An 18,308-nucleotide genomic window follows, 5' to 3' on the forward strand; every position below is an offset into this window, starting at 1 on the left:
AATACATAAGTTTTCAGAAGGAAGTTACAAACCTTAGAAAATTACAAATGCCCACAATTTTAGAAGTCTGAAAGGAAATACATGAGAATATTATGACATGATTATCTTTGAGTGGCAAGATTCTAGACAATGTTCTTTGTGCATTTTATTATTCAAAATATTTTAATGATGAGCATGTATTTCTTTCAAAAGCAGAAAAAATGTTAAAACACAACAATGTAAAAAATGGTATGTTGGTATCACCAGTTTCTTATTATTTTGAGGGGCCAATACCAAAAGCGTGCTTGTGTTTCATTATGACAAGCATAGAATTATTTGGAAATATCACGACTGATAATGGAAGTCGGAACATTCCCTCTCAAAAATGTGCTTTGATTGCTGGGCTGACAGAATTAGGTGACAACTTGTTTACCTTAAGATCCTGAGCAGTGTCTTCGGCCATTATCGTAAGTCCCTGAGCCAGATATTGGTGGCTCGGACTGGCTGTATCAGAGCCAGATATTGATGAAAATGCATTTGGACGTGCTCTGTACTCCGGACTGAATTACTCTGTTGCCAGCAATAAGCCAGGGCACAAACTGTTCAAGCCTTGATTATCAATATGTGTGCACTGGGAATAATACATACTAGTATTGAGAGCAGTGTCCATGTATTCTGACCTAGAATGACTTTAGCTATGGGGGCAGCGGGGTCTTGATGATTCATGTGCTATATAAATAATAAACATTTTTAAAATATAAAACTTTCAATATTTAACATAAAAGCCAAACATAAAAAGTGAAATACTTTGTATTTTGTGGTTAACGTCCTTTATTATCACTTTAAAATACTGAAACTCTATACAGTTTCACTTTTAGTATTACCATAGTTTTTAAAACATTTTGAAGACTATGTATCAATATCACATTAAAATGTTTCCATAATGTTATATGTTTAATAAATTATGTGGTTGTTTGTCAAATGTTATATCCCTTTATCTCTGTTTGATTTTGAAAATTCATCTACATTAAAAACAAAAATACTGGCTGAGTGTGGTGGCTCACACCTGTAATCCTAGCATTTTGGGAGACTGAGGCAGGTGGATCATCTGAGGTCAGGAGTTCAAGACCAGCCTGGCCAACATGGCAAAACCCAGTTTCTACTAAAAATACAAAAACTTAACTGGGCATGGTAGTGGTCACCTGTAATCCCAGCTACTCAGGAGGCTGAGGCAGGAGAATCGCTTGAACCTGGTGGATGGAGGTTGCAGTGAGCTGAGATCAGGCCACTTCACTCCAGCCTAGGTGACAGAGAGTGACTCTGTCTCAAAAAAAAAAAAAAAAAAAAAAACTGATATGCAAATAGAGTTACTACAGGAAAAAGTCTATAATTTTAAAGTTCAGGAAAAGGAATATCCTAGGAAGGTTTTTAACAGTTTAGTAATTCCAGCCCAAGGAGGAATGATTACTATTTCTCAGTCTTTCCTCTTCCACTGCATTGTCACTACTTTAGTTTATACCCTCATCTCTTAGGCAAGTTGTTACATTTACCTCCTGCTGTCTTTTCTCCTTTCCTACAGCTGTGGACTGAATTGTATCCTCAAAAATACAAATGTTGAAGCCCTTACCCCCATTGTGATGGTATTTGGAGACAGAATCTTTGGGAGATAATTAGAGTTAGATGAGGGCATAAGCCTGGGGCCTTGCTAATGGTATTAGTGCCCTTATAAGAAGGACAATGGATTGCTTACCGTCTCTCCCTCTCTCTGCCACGTGGGGATAGGGCGAGAAGGCAGCTGTCCGCAGGCCAGTAAGAGAGCCCTCACCAGAACCCAACCATACTGATACCCTGATCTCAGACTTCCAACCTTTAGAACGGCAAGAAAATTAATTTCTGTTGTATAAGTCACTCACTCTGGTATTTTGTTATGGCAGCCCAAAATGGCTAATACAGCTATTACCTCTAAACCATTCTCTGTACTACTGCCAGAATGATTTTTCTAATACACAAAGCTGATTATATATCATTTCCTTAAAATTCTTACAGGGTTTCTTCAGTTATTCAGTCATTAGTAAATATTCATTAACTCCCATGTGTGCCAGGTAACATTGTAAATGCTGGAATTACAGGGATAAAAGCTTTGTGTGATTTAGCCTTTTCGGAGTACAGCCTATGGGGAAGATAGCCATTAAATAAAAAATTAAATTAATTGCATGATTACAAGTGTGCAGAGTAGCCTTACCTTCAGGATTAAACCCCCATTCTTTATCATTAGCTCCTTAATGAACTGGCCTTTCAGTAACTCATCTCTTCACAGTTTTGTTCTCCTTAGCCTCTATGTTAGCCTTTCTGAACTACTGGCATTCACCCCATGCTTTTTTATATCTTCAAACAAACAACTATTTCTGCTTTTCCTGCTCTTACTCTATTTAGGTGCTAGATCTCCTCCAAACTTTCACTTAGATTTTGCTTCTTAAAAGCCTTTCCTGACTCAGTACCTGACTAGTAATAGGCACATAATAAATATTTGTTAATTCATTTGTTAATTGACTACCTCTATTATAGCACTTAATGGTATAATATGTGTTACAGGTGTCTATTACAACCGGGCGCGGTGGCTCACGTCTGTAATCCCGGCACTTTGGGAGGCTGAGGTGAGCAGATCACCTGAGGTCGGGAGTTCAAAACCAGCCTGACCAACATGGAGAAACCCTGTAATTTGCTGGGCATGGTGGCACATGCCTGTAATCTCAGCTACTTAGGAGGCTGAGGCAGGAGAATCGCTTGAACACAGGAGGTGGAGGTTGCGATGAGCCAAGATCACACCATTGCACTCCAGCCTGGGCAACGAGCGAAACTCCATCTCAAAAAAAAAAAAAAAAAAAAAATGCAAATTGCAAAATTTAGCATCTTAGGGCAACAACAATAATTTCTTTTGCTTACAAACAGAAATTTGGTTAGAACTTAGCCAGGACCACACAGTCTCAGCAGGGGTAGCTCAGAGGCTGGAATGACTACAGCCAGGGCTACTGTCATTTCAAAGTTTGCTCAGTTACATGTCTGGCAGTTGGTCCTAGCAGTTGGCTGAGTCACTGGGGTTACCAACCAGAACAACAACATGGGAGCTCCTATGTATCTGCTTGGTTCCTTTCAGTGTGTGGGATGGGCATATGACTGAGTATTGCAAGAACCAGGAAACTGCCAGTTTCTTAAGACCTGGGCTAGGAAATAAGCACAGCATCATTTCAGCCATATTCTTTTGGACAGGCAGTCACACATGTACACTTAAGGGAACAGGAAATAAAATTTACCTCTTTGTGGAAAGAATGTCAAAGAATTTTGGGGTCATACTTAAAAGCTACCACAATATTGTAACTTTTTAATTGTATAAGCATTAGTCTGTGAATCATTTTTCTCTATTTCTGGGCTCTTCACGGTAGGTATTCCATAAATGTTTGTTAAATGTAGTAAATAAATAAAATGTATTATGATTAAAATGGCAAACCTCCATTACTGGTCATGAGAGAGTAACAGGATCCAGACTTATCTTTTTACAATAAGCAAATAGAACATGGACAAAATATATGGAATGATTTCAAACATGGGACAACAGGCAGCACTGGACTATGATTTCAAGAAGAAAGGAAGCATATGCAGTGAGCCCAATGATTGCAACAGCGTTCTGCCTGGAATCAGTTTCTAGGCTGTGGCACAGGGAGGTGGGACTCAAAAATAACCCAAAAGTCTTACTGCATTGTAGAGACAAAAATCAAGGTTTGAGGAGGCCAAAGGCCAAGAGACTAGAATTTGGAGAGCAATATATTAGGAGGGTGCTATGCAGACAAGAGCTTTAGAAATCTGCACAAGGGGCCAGGCGTAGTGGCTCACACCTGTAATCCCAGCACTTTGGGAGGCTGAGGCAGGTGGATCACCTGAGGTCAAGAGTTTGAGACCAGCCTGGCCAACAGTGAAACCCTGTCTCTACTAAAAATAAAATTAGCTGGGCGTGGTGGCAGGTGCCTGCAATCCCGGCTACTCAGGAGACTGAGGCAGGATAATTGCTTGAACCCAGGGGGCAGAGGTTGGTGTAAGCCAAGATCGCACCATTGTACTCCAGCCTGGGCAACAACAGCAAAACTCGATCTCAAAAAAAAAAAAAAGAAATCTGCACAAAGGTTCCCCTTGGGGCTTTGAATGCTAATCTAGTCATGGGTACAGTAAAGCTCTACAAGTTTGGGCACAGCACGTTTAGGCAAAGACCTATGACCAGGGAAGCAAAATCTGAAAAATCCCGAGTTCATACAAGTCAGGGAATCATTTCAGTTCTCAAAGCCAGAGGGAAAGAAAATGAGTAGAATACATTGATTGTTAAATACCCAAAAGGCTAATGTCTTAGTAGTGGGGAGTGGCCTGACAGGGAGTCTACCTCTACCTTTGCTCTAAAAAAGCTGAAAGAGTAACTCTTGAAAGGTAAGCTGGGCAACATAAATTAGGGGCAGAACAAATTATGAAACTATTAACAGGAATGCATATATGTATGGCATTCAAAAATATAAAATTCTTCAATGGCCAGACTCCAATAAAATATTACTGAATGCATAAAGGGGCAGGAAAATGTGGCTAATAACCAGTAGGGCAATCAGTCCATGGAAACAAAACCGGAAATTAAAGAGATGATTGAATTAACATAAGAATGTTTAAGGCCGGGCGCGGTGGCTCATGCCTGTAATCCCAGCACTTTGGGAGGCCGAGACTGGTGGATCACGAGGTCGGGAGATTGAGACCATCCTGGCTAACACGGTGAAACCCCGTCTCTACTAAAAAATACAAAAAAACTAGCCGGGCGAGGTGGCGGGCGCCTGTAGTCCCAGCTACTCGGGAGGCTGAGGCAGGAGAATGGCGTGAACCTGGGAGGCGGAGTTTGCAGTGAGCTGAGATCCGGCCACTGCACCCCAGCCTGGTGACAGAGCGAGACTCCGTCTCAAAAAACAAAAGAAAATAATAATAATAATTGTATTGTGGAGTTTATAGCATAGGCAAAAGTAAGATATATGAAAATAGTATCACAAAAGATAGGAGGAGACAAATAGAAATATAATACTGAAAGAGTTCTTATATTATACATGCAGTGGTATAAATATTATTTGAAAGTAGACTATGATAAGGTAAAAATGCATACCATAAACCCTAGAGTAATACCCCCAAAAGAAAATCAAACAAAAGGATATAGAGAGACAATGGTAGAAATACATAAAAATTTCTTAAATTCATATAATTCAAAAAAGGCAGCAAATGAGGACAAGAAGAAAAGAGAACAGAAGAGACCAATAGAAAACAAAAGTAAGATGATAGATTTTGACCTAGTCATTAACAATTACATTAAATACAAACGATCTAAACTGCAATTAAAGGGCAGGAATTGTCAGTCTATTTTTTAAAAACAAGACCCAACTATATGATGTGTAAATAACAGAGCTTCAAAGTACATGAAACAAAAACTGATGAATTTCAAGGAAAAATAAACAACTACATCATATAGCTGAAATTTTAACTTCCCTGTCTCAATATTGACAGGACAAGTAGAGGAAAATCAGTAAGGCTACAGAGACTTGAACAGTACTAACAACAAACTTGATTTAATTGAACTTGATAGAATACTACATCCAATAAAGGCTGAATGTACATTATTTTCCAGTGTACATGAGTTATTTATCAAGACAGATTATATTCTGGGATATAAAACAAATCTCAGTAAATCTAAAAACATTCAAGTCATACAAAGTATATTCTGTGACTAAAAAGAGTTAAATTAAAAGTATGTAGCAAAAGGCTAGTCAAAAGTCCCCAAATAATTAGAAATGAATTAACATATTAATTAACATTTAGAAACTAAATAACAACTAATTTGCTAACCCACCCAGGGTCAGAGAGAAATAAAAATGAAAATTGAAAAGTATTTTAAATAGAATAAAAATGAAAACAGAGCGTATCAAAATTTGTGGAAAGCAATTAAAGCAGTATTTACAGAGATATTTATAGTATAATATAGCACTTATGTTAGAAAAGAAGAAAAGTCTCAATGATCTCAGCTTTTACCTTAAAAAACCAGAAAAAGTAGCAAATGAAACCCAAAGTACACAGAAGAAAGGCACTAGTAAACATCAGAATGGAAATCAATGAGAAACAAGACACAAATAGAGAAAATAAAAGAAACTAAAGCCAGTTTTTTGAGAAGGTTAATAAAACTGATAAAACTATAAACGGCCGGGCGCAGTGGCTCAAGCCTGTAATCCCAGCACTTTGGGAGGCCGAGATGGGTGGATCACGAGGTTTGGAGATCGAGACCATCCTGGCTAACGCAGTGAAACCCCATCTCTACTAAAAAATACAAAAAACTAGCCGGGTGATCTGGCGGGCGCCTGTAGTCCCAGCTACTCGGGAGGCTGAGGCAGGAGAATGGTGTAAACCCAGGAGGAGGAGCTTGCAGTGAGCTGAGACCCGGCCACTGCACTCCAGCCTGGGCGGCAGAGCGAGACTCCGTCTCAAAAAAAAAAAAAATATATATATATATATATATATATATATATATATATAACCAGACTAATTAGGGGGAAAAAAGAAAAGTCACAAACTAACAACTTCCAAAATGAGAGAACTGACATCACTACAGATGCTATAGAAGTTAACAGGATAATAATAAAATATTATGACAAACTTTATGCCCATAAACTGGACAACACAGAGGAAATGGCAAATCCCTTCAGTGGCACAAACTAATGAAGCTCACTGAGGAAATACTTATTTATTTGTATCTTTTTTTGTTTTGTAGAGATGGGGTCTCGCCATGTTGCCCAGGCAGGTCTCAAACTCCTGGTCTCAAATAATTCTCTTTCCTTGGCCTCCCAAAGTCCTGGGATTATGGGTGTGAGCCACCATGCCCACCCCAAGAAATATTTAATGTGAAAATTTCTATTTGAATTTCATGATAAAAATTTTCAGCAAAGTTAGCACCAGGCCTAGATGGCTTCACTGGAAATTTTTAAAAGAGATAGGGTATTTTGGGGAGGGGGAAAGTGTGGGAAGGGGTGACACTCTATCTTCATTATTTAGACTGTAGTAATGCTTTCATTACTACATTTTTAATATATATTGGTATATATGCCAATATTTATTAAATCATACATTTTAAATATGCACAGATACTATATTTGAATTACACCTAAATAAAGCTGTTAAAAGTCACCAGAAATTACATCCTTTGAAACTGTTTAGAGTTAAGATTAAAAATAAATAAATAACTGGCCAGGCACAGTGGCTCATGCCTGTAATCCCAGCACTTTGGGAGGCCGAGGTAGGCAGATCATCTGAGGTCAGGAATTCGAGACCAGCCTGGCCAATATAGTGAAACCCCATCTCTACTTAAAACACAAATATTAGCTGGGTGTTGTGGTACACACCTGTAATCTCAGCTACTTGGGAGGCTGAGGCAGGAGAATCGCTTCAACCTGGGAGGCAGATGTTGCAATGAGCTGAGATCACGCCACTGCACTCCAGCCTGGGGGACAACAGCGAGACTTCATCCCCCCCCAAAAAACTGTAGGTCACTTAAAAATATGAGAGAAGGTATAGTTTCAAAAAAGCAAAAATGTTTGAAAACCACAGCCTCACTCAGACCCTTACCCAGCAACTAGACGCAGTCCTGTCCCCACCCCTGTTGCTCTTTTGCTCCTAATGGATATTCTGGAACAGCTGCTCTGTCATAGTTTGACGTCTCTTATTTGGAGAAGTTTGAACCAATCTATATAATGCCAGGGTCTATAAATAACCTTTTCATAACAAATGATAGTATGATATAAACTCATCCAATTTGTCATAATTCAGTTCATGACTTCTTCCACTTTTTTCTTTTACTATTATAAAGATCAGGTCCTTTTCTTTTATGAACACCTAGTAACTACCACAGACCAGGTAACTAGATTAGCAACACTTACCAGCTGGTCTGGGTTGATGCTGATTCTGCTGACTCAGCAGCTGATCCAAAGGATCTTTGAAACTGAAGACCTCACAAAGGAATCTATTCCTTCCCATCATTTACCATTCAAAGATTTTTTTCAGAATAGATGACTCCAGTTTTGAAGGCACTTCAACATTTAGCACAATGAAAAATGCAGAGGCTTACTCTATATGCATATACATATTTACAAAATGAAATTTACATATTTACAAAAGGAAAAAAGGTATCTTCATTCTAAAATTCCCTGGACTATATCTGTACCAATGTAGAAAATATTCCTCAAAGGAGCATTTAAAATACTACTTTTTATATTGTTTTTAGTCTTACATAACTAATATTCATGATCGCATATGTGTAAGTTTTGTTTTATTTTCATGATCAATTTTGTAAGGTATGAAATTGTTCTTTAAGAACGAAGTTCTTATTTACAATAACATACCTACGGAACAGAAGGATTTTACTTACAAAGTCCTGACTTTCAACTGTCAGCCTAGAACCAAATTTGCATGACTGATTCTTTTCTAAAGGAGATTATAGATAAGCTCTAAAGGAACTTCTTGTGTCTCAGTTTTCACATCAATAAAAAAATAAGGAGACTGGGTTAAATGAATTCCAATATTCCTTCCAAACCACAATGCTCAACTTATCATTTCCCAGATCAGTCCTCTGTGTTCAGAGGTTTCTTGCACTTCATGTTTCAGTTCTCATTCCCTTTCTTTGCGTTTGTTTCCACTACAGCTCACTTCTGCTATACTTTTTTTTTTTTTTTTTTTTTTTTTGAGACTCACTCTTGCTCTGTTTCCCAGGCTGGAGTGCAGTACTGCAATCTCTGCTCACTGCATTCTCTGCCTCCCGATTTCAAGCAATTCTCCTGCCTCAGCCTTCTGAGCAGCTGAGACTACAGGCACCCATCACCATACCCAGCTAATTTTTGTATTTTTAGTAGATACGGGTTTCACCATATTGGCCAGGCTGTGTTCGAACTCCTGACTTCAAATGATCCGCCCACCTCGGCCTCCCAAAGTGCTGGGATTACAGGCATGAGCCACCATGCCTGGCCTTCTGCTACATTTCACAAGTGTTCTCCCGAATGCACCAGCTTTCTTCCTGACATTCCTTCCCATTGTGATACCTACAAATAGAAAAACTGGTGAAATTTTAAAGTGTTTTTTTCCTCTAAAATTAATGATATCACTTCTTTCTAGTGGTATAATTGCTCTCATCCTGTTGAAGTAACCACACCATGCTTAGTCAAATTCTATCATGATGTGCTAAGAACATACACATTACAGATTACTAACATCATTAACACTGTCGCTGTCACAAACACGAATCACGACTTGATTTCAAGATTTGTTACAAAGCTATGGTAATCAAGATAATATGGAACTGGCAAAAGACAGACAAGAAGATCAATAGAACAAGGCCGGGCGCAGTGGTTCACACCTGTGATCCCAGCACTTTGGGAGGCCGAGGCAGGTGGATCACGAGGTCAGGAGATTGAGACCATCCTGGCTAACAGGGTGAAACCCCATCTCTACTAAAAATACAAAAAGTTAGCCGGGCGTGGTGGCAGGCGCCTGTAGTCCCAGCTACCCGGGAGGCTGAGGCAGGAGAATGGCGTGAACCTGGGAGGCGGAGCTTACAGTGAGCCAAGATCGTGCCACTGCACTCCAGCCTGGGCGACAGAGCAAGACTCCATCTCAAAAAAAAAAAATTAAAATTAAAAAATAAGAAAAGAAGATCAATGGAACAGAATAGACCTAACAGAAATATATTCATACATAAATGGACAACTGATTTTTGACAAGGTACAGAAGCAATTCAGCAGAGATAAGATTGGTTTTCAACAACTGGCCCTGGAACACTTGGATATTTATAAGCAAAAATATAAACCTCATTTCATACCTCGTATCATATACAAAAATTAACTCAAAATGGATCATAGACCCAAATATAAAACCTCAAATATTAAATTTCCAAAAGAAAATAGAATAAAACCTTTGTTACCTGGGGTTAGGCCATAATTTCCTAGATATAACACTAAAAACTCAATGCTTCAAAGCAAAAACTTGATAAACAGAACTTCATCAAAATTAATCACTTCTGCCCTTTGATAGGTACTGTCAAGAGAATCCTCCCACTGGCTCATGCCTGGAATCATAGCACTTTAGTGGGAGGATTGCTTGAGCTCAGGAATTCAAACTGACCTGGGCAACACAGTGAGACTCTGTCTCCAAATAAATAAATAAATAAAAATTATCCCATGAACTGCGAAAAAATATTTGCAAATCATGTATCTGATAAAGGATTTTCACCTATAAAATATATAGTAGTCTCAAAACTTAATAATTAAAGAAAGCAATTAATCCGCCACAAAATTCAGCAACAGGCCGAGTGTAGTGGCTCACTCCTGTAATCCCAGTGCTTTGGGAGGCCGAGGTGGGCGGATCACGAGGTCAGGAGTTCGAGACCGGCCTGGCCAACATGGCGAAACCCCATCTCTACTAAAAATACAAAAAAACTAGCAGGGCATGGTGGCAGGCACCTGTAATCCCAGCTACTTGGGAGGCTGAGACAGAAGAATCGCTTGAACCCAGGAGGCAGAGGTTGCAGTGAGCCGAGACCATGCCACTGCACTCCAGCCTGGGCAACAGAGGGAGACTGTCTCCAAAAAAAAAATTATCTGGGCATAGTGGCTTGTACCTGTAATCCCAGCTACTTTGGAGGCTGAGATATGAGAATCGCTTGAACCTGGGAGGTGGAACTGAGGTCATGCCACTGCACTCCAGCCTGGGTGACAAAGTGAGACCCTGTCTCAAAAAAAAAAGAAAAAGAAAAGAAAAAAATATTGGTCAACAGATTTGAACAGTAACTATACCAAGGAAGATATACAACTGACAAATAAGCACATGAAAAGCAACAGCATAATTAGTCATTAGGGAAGTGAAAATTAAAACCACAATGAAATAATACATCTATTAGAATGTCGAAAATTTTGAAGACTGACCACAGCCAGTGTTGGCTAGAATGTGGAGCAACTGAAACTCTCCTGCACGGCTGATGGGAATGTAAAATGGTGCAACCACTTTTAGAAAAACTGGAAAAATTTGAAAAGTGCATGTACATGCTAGCTGTTTCCTTTCACCTCTTACTCTTAAGGGCAAGATGGGTCTCCAGCAGCTATACTAGAGCCACCTGTGAAATTGGCCAGGGTTCTTGCTCAAACCAGTATGATGTGATCCAAAAATACAGCCTCAATATGTTCCCCAGTATGCAAAGGATATAGGTTTCATTAAGTTGGACTAAGTGAACTTCCTTGAATGGATTATCCAGGTACTTCATCCCATGAAAGAAACCATACTAACTCTTTGTGCATAAAGTAAACAATTTGTGAATCTCTTTTAAAAATTAGAAAACAGGCCGGGCACGGTGGCCCATGCCTGTAATCACAGCACTTTGGGAGGCCGAGACGGGCGGATCACAAGGTCAGGAGATCCAGACCATCCTGGCTAACACGGTGAAACCCCATCTCTACTAAAAACACAAAAAATTAGCTGGGCGTGGTGGCGGGCACCTGTAGTACCAGCTACTCCGGAGGCTGAGGCAGGAGAATCACGTGAACCCGGGAGGCGGAGCTTGCAGTGAGCTTAGATCGCGCCACTGCACTCCAGCCTGGGCGACAGAGCGGGACTCCGTCTCAAAAAAAAAAAAAAAAGAAAAGAAAAGAAAAAAGAAAACAGTGTGGTTTCTTAAAAAGTTAGACATACACTTACTATGTTACTCAGTCATTCTGCATTTCAGTATTTACCTAAAAGAAATGAAGGCATATCTTTTTTTTTTTTCCAAGACTGGGTATTGCTATGTTCCCCAGCTTGGTCTCAAATTCCTGGCCTCAGGCTATCCTCTAACCTTGGCCTCTCAAAGTGCTGGGATTATATGCATGGGCCACTATGCCCAGCTCAAATGCATGTCTTTATATAGGCTTGTGCACAAACGTTCATGGATCCTTTATTTGTAACTGGGAAAAAACCCAAATGCTTTTAGTGAATGAATGGATAAACAAATTGTAGTATATCTATATGATGGAATAACTGCTCAGCAATAAAACAAAATAAATGGTTAATCTATATACACATATGGATGAATATTTTAGGACCAGCAACATAATTTGTGGGGCCCAGTGCAAAAGGAAAATGTAGGTCTTCTTGTTCACAAAGTATTAAGAACTTCAAAAACAATGACAGTGGAGCGTTCAAACAACCACGGAGCTTTTCTCTTTCTTTCTTTTTTTTTTCCTACTAAGATGGAGTCTCATTCTGTCGCCCAGGCTGGAGTGCAGTGGTACGATCTTGGCTCACTGCAAGCTCCGCCTCCCGGGTTCAAGCGATTCTCCTGCCTCAGCCTCCTGAGTAGCTGGGACTACAGGCGTGTGCTACCACACCCGGCTAATTTTTTGTGTTTTTAGTAGAGAGGGGGTTTCTTCGTGTTAGCCAGGATGGTCTCGATCTCCACATGATCTTCCCGCCTCGGCCTTCCAAAGTGCTGGAATTACAGTCATGAGCCACTGTGCCCAGCCCAAACAAGCACGGAGCCCCTCTAAGTGCAAGACTCTATGGACTACATAGATCACATGCCCATGGGCCAACCATGGACCAGCTCAAAATAATTACCCAGAGTGAACACAAAAACAAAGTCAACAAAGAGTACGTCATGTATGATTCTATTCATACAACCTTCTTGCAAATGCAAACCACTCTGCAGTGATAGAAAGCAGATGAGTGGTCGCCGGGGAGGAGGTGGGGATTACAAAAGGGCAGGAGGACACTTTTCGAGGTGATGGATATGTTCTCTGTTTTTTTTGTTTTGTTTTGTTTTGTTTTTGAAATGGAGTCTCGCTCTGTCCCCCAGGCTGGAGTTTAATGGTACGATCTCGGCTCACTGCAACCTCCACCTCCCCGGTTCAAGCAATTCTCCTGCCTCAGCCTGCCAAGTAGCCAGGACTACAGGTGTGCACCACCACACCCAGCTAATTTTTGTATTTTTAGTGGAGACGGGGTTTCACCATGTTGGCCAGGGTGGTCTCCATCTCCTGACCTTGAGATCCGCCTGCCTCGGCTACCAAAGTGCTGGGATTACAGGCATGAGCCACCACGCCCGGTCTCTTCTGTGTCTTGATTGTGGTGAAAGTTTCACAGAGGACATATTTGTTAAAACTTATTAAATGGTATACTTTAAATATATGCAGTTTGCTGTATGTCATTTATAACTCCACAAAGCTGTTCAAAATTGCAAAACACTAATGGGTCTTGAGAAGGATTTTTAAAAATACAGTTTGTGATCTCTCATATGCATTTCTTCTTCATAGACAAAACATTCCCAACTGTAAATTAAGGAAAAGCAGAAAATGATATATAGTTAAATGCCAAAAGAAACGACACATCATCACTACAAACTATTGGTATCACTACAAACTATTTGTGTCACTACAAACTATTGGAAAAGCGGAAAGTGATATATAATTAAATGCCAAAAGACATGATACCTTATAGCTACAAACTATTGGAGAATTTAATGTACATTGAAGTGGTCAGGGAAAGACACTTAAAAGAATTGGAGTTGAAAACGTCTTTGAAGAATGAATGAGATTTTCAAAGCATTCTTGTTTGTATAAGGGAAAACAGCAGCTTGGGGAGCAGTTGGGAAGGGAAAACCACAGATTGGGGAGGGTGAATAGAAAGGATATTTGGATTAAAGTCTGTCTAGGTCACTTTTTGAACAGGGAACAGACCTGTCTTGCTGGATCAGAGGATTTTTATGGCATGGACTAGTAGGTAATATTCCATTGGTCCCTGTGGGCTCAGGTTATAATAGAGAGCTCTAAGTGCCTTTATTCTAAAGGCAAGGGCTATTCCTTAGACTGGGAAAAATAATATGATCTTTTGAGAAGAAAATCAAGTTATATATAAGGTGCCATTCGAAACCTTATTTGCCCTCAGGACACCTCATTCTCAGTGGAGCTACCTACCTCAACTTTCTTTTCCCTACCTCAAAATATCTCCATCTCCATTTTCATTACTCCTGTCTGAGAAAGAAGGATTTTTTTTCTCTCTTTTTGAAATCTAATCCAGCAGGGCATGGTGGCTCATGCCTGTAATCCCAACACTTTGGGAGGTCAAGGCAGGTGGATCACCTGAGATCAGGAATTTGAGACCAGTCTGGCCAACATGGCAAAAACCCGTCTCTACTAAAAATACAAAAATTAGCTGGGTATGGTGGCGGGCACCTGTAATCCCAGCTAATCGGGAGAATCAGTGCACCCTGGGCGGCGGATATTGCAGTGAGCCGAGATCGTGCCACTGCACTCCAGCCTTGGAGACAGAGCGATACTTCATGTAAAAACAAAAAACAAAAACAAAAAAACAAAACAAAACAAAAAAACCCCTAATCTTTTCATCCATCTTCTTACCTTATCTTTCCACTGTCAGAGACATTTTGCTTCATAAAATAGCCCATCCCAAATAGGTGATCAATCTCTCCCTCTTTCATGACACCTTTGGCAAATAAAAAACAACAAATAAAAATCTTACTTTGATTCTCTTGTTATCTCAAGATATCTCCTTAATCATGTCTTTTGCAGCAACTTGAATGGAGCTGGAGGCCATTATTCTAAGTGAAGCAACTCAGGAATGGAAAACCAAGTACCATATATTCTCACTTATCATTGGGAGCTAAGCTATGGCTATGCAAAGGCACATATAGTGGTGTAGTGAACACTGGAGACTGAGAAGCAGGGAGGGTGGGAGGGCGTTGAGGGATTAACATTTCGTTACTCTGCACAATTCACTTCTCCTCAAACTTGTTTGTTTTTCCTGCCCCCGTGTTTATGATATGTAACTGGGTACAACATACACTACTCAGGTGACAGGTGCACTAAAATCTCAGACTTCACCACTATACACTTCATTCACATAACCAGAAACCACTTGTACCCCAAAACCTAATTTTATTTTATTTTTTAAGATATCTCCTTATTCATCCCCCTCTTCAGATGAAACTGAAGTTCTCTTCACCATCCACTTTTCAACGACTATTGCCACCAACCCAGTTCTGGTCTTTCTTACTCATCTCCTAGACTACAGCTCTCATTTCTTGCATCCCCTCATACCAATGTATTTGATACATTGCTGCAAAATTAATTGACTTTTTTTGAGATGGAGTCTTGCTCTGTCACCCAGGCTGGAGTGCAGTGCTGCCACTGCAAACTCCCTCTCCTATATTCAAGCGATTCTCCCACCTCAGCCTCCTGAGTAGCTGGGATTATAGGTGCGCGCCATCACACCTCACTAATTTTTGTATTTTTAGTAGAGATGAAGCTTCCTATATTGGCCAGGCTGGTCTTGAACCCTTGACCTCAGGTGATCTGCCTGCCTCAGCCTCCCAAAGTGCTGAGATTATAGGGGGGAGCCATGGCACCCGATCCAAATTAATCTTTGAGAACAGTGTTTCTTCTCTATGGTTTTTATACTGAAAATCTTTAGAAACTCATACTGCCTTTTAAAATAGAGTGGTTCTTAGTATGTATCTATTTTATCCTTCTCCCCTAATACCGCTAACATTTCGTTAATCTGCACGACTCACTTCTCCTCAAACTTGTTTGTTTTTCCTGCCCCCGTGTTTATGATCAGCTCTCAGTCTGCAATACTCTCTGTGATTTGTTAAAATCATACTCACTCTTTAAATATTTAAAAGTGATTTCTTGCATGAGTCATTTTCTGATTCTCCAAACAAGTTACATTTTTCGACAGCTCTTTAGCTCCCAAAGCACTTTGTAACTCTGTTTTCAAATTTATTATACTCTACAATTCATAGTAGAACATGGGCTTTGGAGCCAGTGGTCCTTCAAAATCATTGCCCATTGGCTGGCAAGCTTGGGCAAGTTTCTTAACTTCTCCAGGCTTCAATAAGCTCATTTGTAAAATGTGGATAGTAATACCTACCTGAAAATATTGTGTGGATTAAATCAGCTGAAGTGTCTGGCACATGAGAGGTGGCATGTTAATAACATATCTTGGAATACATTAATGTGTATGATTTTCTTATCCATTATATAACATTGTTACCTTCATGAAAACAGGCTCCATGTTTCATCCAATTTTGTATCGCCTATTTCTACATTGTACATGGTAAATTCACATTTTATAGGGACAATTTTACAAATCTGTTGAAATATTATTTATTGCTAGAGCATTTAAAAGTTTATTTTTCAAAGTGTTATTATATTGAACTTTGTACCATGCATAACTGTTGTGAAAATGAGTTATATCTTGTGGCAGATTCGATGCTTTAGAGGAATATTTGGTAGGGAAACTATTAACTGCAAAATACAAAGGCTTTCTGCCACAATATTTGGGTTTCATGTTAAACGTATCAATATAATACATTTTACATGTTAAAATACATACTGTTCATGGCATTTATAAATCAATTCTAATAATTTATATTCAAAGAATTGCATCTACTTTATGTGTTCAGTATGATGAAGTTTTTTTTTTTTTTTTCCCCTTTGACATTGAGTCTCTGTTGCCCAGACTAGAGTTCAGTGGCATGATGTCAGCTCACTGCAACCTCCACCTGCAGGTTCAAGTGATTCTCATCCCTCAGTCTCCCGAGTAGCTGGGACTACAGGCATGCACCACCACGCCTGGCTAATTTTCGTATTTTTAGTAGAGACAGTGTTTCACCATGTTGGCCACACTGGTCTCGAACTCTTGACTTCAGATGATCTGCCCGCCTCAGCCTCCCAAAATGCATGTATTACAGGCCTGAGCCACTGGACCAGGCCAGTATGATGAGTTGTAACAAATATGTAAAGCTGTGTAACCACCATGATTGACATGGTGAACATTCACACTACTGCAAAAGGTTTCCTGTATTTATTCTTAGTCTCTTCTCCCTACAGGCATCCCCAACTTCAGTAAACAATTTTTTGTTTTCTGTCCCTTTAGATTGGATTTTGCTCTTCTAGAGTTTTATATCAAAGTAATCTATACCATATAATATTTTGTGTGTGGCTTCTTTTGCTCAGCACAAAGTTAATGAGATTCATTCATGTGACATGTACAATAGTATGTTCCTTTTTATTGCTGAGTAATATTCCACTGTATGAATACACTACAATCTGTTTATTCATTCACACATTGATGGGCACATGAGTTATTTTCAGTTTGGAGTTACTATGACTAAAGCTGCTATGAACATTTGGTTTCAAGACTTAGAGTAGACATATGTTTTTATGTCTCTTGGTTAAATACCAACAGTGAAATTACTGGATCATATTCTAAGTGTATATTGATGTAAAAAATTGCCAAATTATTTTCCAAAGCAGTATTCTTTTAAACCTTGTATGAGAATGCCAGTCCTTGCTAACATTTTAATATGTTAGCCACTTGAGTGGCTGTGTGGGGCTATCTCATTGTGGGTTTAGTTTGCATTTCCCAAATGACTAATAAGATTGAGCACTTTTGCATGTGCTATTGGCCATTTCTTTTTTACTTTTGTTTTTGAGATGGAGTTTCGCTCTTGTAGCCCAGGCTGGAGTGCTGTGGTGCCATCTCGGCTCACTGCAACCTCCGCCTCCCAGGTTCAAGTGATTCTCCTGCCTCAGACTCCCAAGTAGCTGAGATTACAAGGGCATGCCACCACACCCAGCTAATTTTTGTATTTTTAGTAGAGACGGGGTTTTGCCATGTTGGCCAAGGTGGTCTTGAACTCCTGACCTCAGGTGATCTGCCTGCCTTAGCCTCCCAAAGAGCTGAGATTACAGGCATGAGCCACAGTGTCCGGCTGGCTATTGGTCATTTCTATATCTTTGTGAAGTGTGAATTCAAATCTTTTGCTCATTTCAAAAAATTGAATTGTTTTATTAAGTTGTAAGCTTTCATTATATGTTCTGTGTTGTGGGAAGTCAGGGACCCCAAATGGAGAGACTGGCTGGAACCACAGCAGGGGAACATAAATTGTGAAGATTTCATGGACATTTATCAGTTCCCAAAATTAATACTTTTATAATTTCTTACACCTGTCTTTACTTTAATCTCTTATTCCCATTATCTTCGTAAGCTGAGAATGTATGTCATCTCAGGACCACTATTGTACAAACTGATTGTAAAACATGTGTGTTTGAACAATATGAAATGAGTGCACCTTGAAACAGAACAGAATAACAGTAATTTTCAGGGAACAAGGAACGACAACCATAAGGTCTGACTGCCTGTGAGGTCAGGCAGAATTTAGCCATATTTTTCTTCTTGCA

This window comes from Piliocolobus tephrosceles, chromosome 9 (assembly GCF_002776525.5).
Source record: "Piliocolobus tephrosceles isolate RC106 chromosome 9, ASM277652v3, whole genome shotgun sequence".
In the NCBI taxonomy this organism is placed as follows: domain Eukaryota; kingdom Metazoa; phylum Chordata; class Mammalia; order Primates; family Cercopithecidae; genus Piliocolobus; species Piliocolobus tephrosceles.